Raw genomic sequence first — 6,462 nt, 5'->3', positions numbered from 1 at the left:
GATGTATTTCAGTTGGTCTCCATTAAGAAATGTAAAAAACTTCATCAGGTCAAGGATGTAAAATTATATTTCCCCATGTATTTGGATGTACATGCATCTATAAATTGGGGAGAGAGAGAGAGAGAGAGAGGAATGTTGGTCGGCAGAGCTTTCCACTCATGAACAAAATAGCATCTCATTTTGTAATATCCAAATCTTCTAAATTATTGAGGCCAAAAAGCTCTTTAGATCGGCTGGGAACACCTAACATAGATGATTTATTTGCTTATATAAAATTTTAAGATTCAGTTTATTCTAATTATTCAGTTATATGTTGGTCTTGAAATTGCACACTTGGTTCTACAATATTTTACAGGCAAAAGCCCATTAAATTTTTTTTTTAACCAATTTTGAGATAAGGTGAATGCCTTTTGAACTTATTTTGTTATGTTTGTACTAAATCCTTAAATACATGTTATGAAAAGGGAAAAATAGAGAGAAAGAATAAGAAAATAAACAGATAAAAATAGAGAAGTTGGAGGGAATATTCAGGAAAAAAAGAAAGAGAATATATTGTAAATTAGTAATTAACAAATATGATCTGCAAACTTGAGTTAGATACCCAAATACAGATACATCAATCCAAATTAAATTTCAAGAGGCTTTGGGGGGGGGGGGGGGGGGGGGGGGTAGGGGGGAAATGGTTTGCAGTTTCAAAGGTCATCTGCTGCAAAAAAGGTTATTTAACTGGTCCCTCTTTCAACTTACTGAGTCAAACGAATTAAAGAACCCCAAGAATCTGAGATACCTTACCCTAGTGTTATCTAAGGCACGCTTTAAAACCAAGCAAGGCTCAAAACATGTGAGCGCTTTGCCGCGCTTTATGTGCGCTTCGGTCATATCAAGTCTCTATGACATACTTTTTTTTTAAACTGAAGTCTCATAGTCTCTATGACATACTTTTCCTCAAGAGCCCCCTCTTGAAGAGTGACACTAGATAATTGATATTTCACTTTTTGTGATCTTTTTCAATTACTTTGTCCATATTTTGATTTAGTTATTATTATCATTAATCTTGGACTAAACATATATATATATATTTGTATGTTTGAACCATTGAGCCTTTTTTTTAAATTGCCCACGTTTATTTGCCTTAAAGCCCCCTGACCTTTGAGCTTTTTGCGCTTTACGCTTTGATACCCCGCCACCCCCAAAAAAACCCTAAAGGAAAAACGATTAGGAAAATTGGCTTCAGTGAGGTGAAGACCTTCTCCAGAGGCATGTTTCAATTGTCACCCCCAGCTTCCTTGAGGCATTTTGGGTTACCATTTGAGATGAACCGTTTATGTTTTAAAAGATTAGTTAAGGTGGTTTAGGTAGATGCATAAAACCTTTTTCGAATTTTTGGTTTTTTTTTCTTTTTGGGAAACGGAATGTTTGGTATTGTTTTTATTATCGTTATTCTCCATTCATTCTCTGAAGAGAATGTATTGCACAAAGGTATTGGGGGTTGGGTTGCTTGTCGGGGTAAATGCAAGTAGCGGATGTAGCTTTTTTTCTTAAGCTTCTTAGTTCATAGCTGTCAAAAACATCACTTTTCCTTTACATTGCAGCACAAGTTTTTTTTTTTCTTTATTAGTACCACATGGTAAAGCCCCCGCAATGGTAGAGTTGCAATTTCCCGGCTTGCCCAAATCTTACTCTGACTCGCCCTTCCTAAGACCGCTTTTTCACTGCCATCATCTTCATTTTGTACATTGGCAAGGGGCTAGTACATTTATGGGCATGTTATGGGTAAGTTGTGTTTTTCTTTGAATCTAATAGATTTAACATAGGGAAATATCAGTATAGATGTCTCATAAGTTTCAAGTTAATGCAGATTGTTCTGGATGGTGTCTAGGTGCTCAAGTCAAAACATCACTTAACATTGACAGGGTTCTAGGTCTTGTAAGTTAAAATCCTTTTCAAACTCTGGGATTATCCATTTTATTCATTACCTAGAAATAATCATATAAAAGCAACTCAATTTATCTCAAGGACCGAACTCTCACCCTTTTGTGGGAAAACGAGCAAAAAAGATAGATAAATAGTCTGCATAGTCGTAGAGTTGAATTGGACTTTTTTTTAGCGATGTTACAAACGTGATATTAAGATGTGTTTATTCAATAGCGACTTATCCAAAAAAAAAAAAAAAAAAAAAAAAAGAGATGTATCTACCCGCCGACAGTCATATATTATACCTATAATTTAATCCTGTTATACTACAATTGAAGACTCATGAAAATAGTTTAGTTTTTACCATTTAAGAACTTGATAATAAATGGTTTACCACTTTCTCTCTCTCTTAAAGGAAAGAGAGTCCAGGAATGAAGAGGTTGGCGTGAGCCAAATCTTACGCAAAAAATTTCAAGTGCTAATTCATATGCCAGACAGTTAGCAGAGCAGATGACTTTAGGAAAGCTTTTTCTTATAGCTAAAGAGCACAACAATCTTCATCTTGCTTGGGAGCTAAGTTCAAAAATAAGAAGTTGTCAATTTTTACCCAAAGGCTGCAATGAAGGAAGAGCCGATTTCTGTGAATGAAGCAGAACCAATAATACAAAGTCTGTCTTCTCTTATCTTCAAGGCACAAGATGCGCATTATGATATTGCAACCACTATGATGACAATGAAATCACACATTCAAGTTTAGAAGAGCGTGCAAATGCCGCATCTGTCCAAAGTATGGTGTTTGGACAGTTAACAGCTGAGTCCCTTCCCAAGAACCTGCATTGCCTAGAAATCAAGCTCATGGCTGACTGGCTTGCGAAGAAGTCACTGCAGGATTTTGCTGATGAAAGGAAAAACTCCCCTCGAGTAGTGGACAATTTTTGAATATTTTGCATATTTTCAGATAATCTGTTGGCAGTTTCAGCAGTCATTCCCAATGTGTCCAAGGATCACCCTAAAAGTTTGTTTTCCATATTGTAACAGATGCGATACATATGGAATGATGCAGGCTTGGTTCCTAAAAACGACTTCAAAAGTTCACAGAGAAATACAGAATATCAAGACTTGACTTGGTTGAATTATCTTATTCTCCAGCTTTAAAGCAGCTGAGAGAAGGACTCCAGGAATTATTACTTTGACGGGTCTGAGGACATAAGTTTTGGGCCAAAGTTCCGGAACCCAAAGTATATCTCCTTGTTAAATCACCTTCGTTTTACGTACCTGAGATCTATCCCCAGTTAGAGAAGATAGTCTTTCTTGATGATGACGTGGTCGTTCAGAAAGATCTGACACCTTTTTTTTCGTTGAATTTGCAGGAAATTGAACGGAGCAGTGGAAACTTGTCTTGAAGCTTTTCATCGTTATTACGAGTATCTCAATTTCTCAGATCCACTCATAAGCTCGAGGTTTGATCCCCAGGCGTGGGGGTGGGCATTTGGCATGAATGTTTTTGATCTGATGGCATGGAGGAAAGAAATGTTACTTCACGATATCATTACTGGCTAGAACAAAATGCTGATAGGACACTTTGGAAGCGGGGTACCCTTCCACCGGGACTGTTAGTTTTTTATGGATTGACAGAGCCGCTTGATAGAGATGGCATGTGTTAGGATTAGGTTAGACGTTATGTTGACAATCGCTATAGAGAGGCAGCGGTAATTCACTTCAATGGGAATATGAAACCATGGCTTAAGTTGGGCATTACCAGGTATAGCCCTTTGTGGGAATGGTATGTAAATCAGACTCACCCATACTGGGATTGCGCCACACATTGAATTGCTATGTTTTCATTCATAAAGTAATACAATTGTATTTTTACATCATTGAGAGTGGAAAGTAAAAAATTTTTGACCTTGAAAGGAGTCTTCTTTCAGTTTTATTACCATGAAAGAGGAAAATTATTGTTACCTTCAGCATCAAGCCCCGGGGTTTAGAGAAATTTTTCTTTGGTTGAGATTTCTTCTCTGTCTTCACATATGATTGAACAAATGTTCCTAGCAATTTTTCATTATGACTTTCAGCTAATCTGATCATGTCTAGTTGCCCCTTTATTGTTTTGTTCGTCGTTCAACACATGAATCCAATAGCATTAGTTATGAACATAAACTCTGTGACATATTTTAAGGTTTTTTATAGCTCAATATTATGCATCCAGATCTTTCTAAAAAAAAATATATTATGCATCCAGATGACTAGTTGGTTCTTTCTAGAGCATTCTTTGTACCGGTGTCCGAATAGTAAGTGTAATCTAAAATTATGAATTTACCTCTGATATGGGGGATCAAGTGTAGATGTCTTCGACTGTTTTATTTACAAGCTCAGGACTAGAAAATAGTTTTGAAAATTTGAGGCATATCTTGTAACATGTTAAAGTATTAGCGAGATAAAAGAAACTGCTATTATTTTTTCCAGATTATCATCCCAAAATCATCTCGATTGCAGATAATTTTAGCCGAATTTGCAGAACCCCGAAAGTGGAAAGAAGCAACTAGGATTGCATTTGACCCTACACTACTTCAGTGTCTTCATTGGCAAGTAGAACTCTTATTTTTCGTTAAGGAAATAACAACAAAAGCAAGCCAAAAAATTCTTGATTCTTTTTTTGGGTTTTTTTTGGAGGGGATGACATTCTGGATTTTTAAAACACTAGAAAAAAATGTGAACTTTTGGTTAATTTAAAAAGAAAGGAATTGGTTATTTAGCACACAAAGGCTTGCTCAAATAAGGCCGTTGACAATCTTGGGTTTTCATTGGAGAATATCGCTTAGATTGTAAGCAACTACAGGTAAAATTTTACAAAATTGTTGCTACTAAGGTAGATGAAAGTCTCCAGTTCAGCCGCTTGTTCTGGGTTGGTTTATGTTGCCAACTTTTTCTTTTAGAAGTGAGATATTTTTCTAACTATAAACGAAGAAGCAATCATTGTGTACGTAGATCAAAGTGGCCCTGGATCTAGTGCTTGCTATCTATGCTATTCGGGGGTTCTTTTATGATAGTGTTAGTCAGATGAATTGCCTAGTAAATAGACTAAATCCGAACACTGTTTTTGGTACGGGCTAATGCCACTGAACACTACCCCATACAGCAGCAGTGGGACATGGTGGTGGAATCCAGTGATGAGACGTGAGAGATTATTGTTCTTCGGGCACGGAGATGTTCCAGCTTGCAGTGGTTATTGCTTGGCCAAAATATATTTGTCGGAGGAAATGGGGCGCAGTTATAGTAGGGCCAGGTGTAGAAAATTGACGGTTTAAATCAAATTTTAAAGGATTAAAAAAGGGTGGAACGAATGAAATGAACTTAGGGGGGTGAATTGTTGGGGTATTATACCAATTTAACCAAAAAGATCTTTATATAACAATTGAACCATTTCGTTTTTCTTCCGTATCGTTGGTTCGGGTTTAATTTTTAGTACAACAACGTATCATTGGATCAACTACATGAATCCCCACACTTTACTTTAACCAATTTATATCATCATCATACTAAATGAAAAAGAATAAAATGTTAAGTATATAAAATAGTAATAATAATAATGATAATAAATAAAAAGTAATTTTTACACCATTAGTAAAATATATTAAAAAAGAAAAGGTCAAAATACTCCAGAAAAGAAATTTTAAAAAAATCAATGAATTAACAAGTTTGATATTTCTCAACTAGTACATTTCATCTATATGAATCTTTTTTTTTCAGTGTATAAGGGGTTTTCAAGATTGGTTCCAAGAAATTGCGGGTTTTTGGACAACTTTCTTCCATGGATTTTAGGGGGTATTTTCCCTTTTTTCATATTTACCACTATAACTTTACACCAATTGACCGGCGTATTTTTAGGTGGTGTAGGACATGAACAAATATTTCAAGCGATCTTCTATCATTTTATCCCGGGCTACTTGCACCTTTCCGGGAATGCAATCATATTTAAGTTTATATAATCTTGTATAAATGCATATCTATCTTTGTATCCACATACAAAAAAAAACCCTAGCCGTATCAAACCGTATGGCCAAACCCTCCTGGACAACCCCCAACGGCTTCCACCCAATAGCCTAACCTTTTTTCCCCCTTTTTTGTTACCATCACGCTTTTCAAAACAAACTTTTTTTAAACTTAAACCCATCCATAATGCCAATGATACCCTTTTTCCCCATCCAAATGCCTAACACTATAAACCCGCTATTGTTCCCCCCAATCCATAAATAATTTTTGCAAACCTAAAATTTTTGAAAAAAAAGGAACATTTTCCTTGTCTCCTAAACCAATTTTTACATTGATGGGGAGCTACAATTCTTGGGAAAACATCCAAAAGAAATTGATTATACAAGAAAATTTACAATAGCTTTGGGGGGGTTTTTTATGACAAAAGACATCAAGGGAAATTTAAAGGGCACCCATTCCGAAAACAATGTTTAAAAAGGTCCTTGTTTTAACGTCCAAAAAAGCGGGGGCCATGGGCACTTGGCAATTTTAGTGGAAGTTTTAAAAAGGGCAAAA

At 35.9% G+C, this 6,462-nt stretch overlaps 1 pseudogene; it reads left to right on the top strand.

Annotated features, from left to right (window-relative positions):
• The first annotated feature begins 1,830 nt into the window (after window positions 1-1,830).
• LOC132043390 (hexosyltransferase GAUT11-like) lies at window positions 1,831-3,743 on the top strand (annotated as a pseudogene).
• Window positions 3,744-6,462: the final 2,719 nt, after the last annotated feature.

The sequence above is a fragment of the Lycium ferocissimum genome, unplaced genomic scaffold (assembly GCF_029784015.1).
Source record: "Lycium ferocissimum isolate CSIRO_LF1 unplaced genomic scaffold, AGI_CSIRO_Lferr_CH_V1 ctg23793, whole genome shotgun sequence".
NCBI lineage: Eukaryota > Viridiplantae > Streptophyta > Magnoliopsida > Solanales > Solanaceae > Lycium > Lycium ferocissimum.
This window is presented reverse-complemented; position numbering and strand designations above follow the sequence as displayed.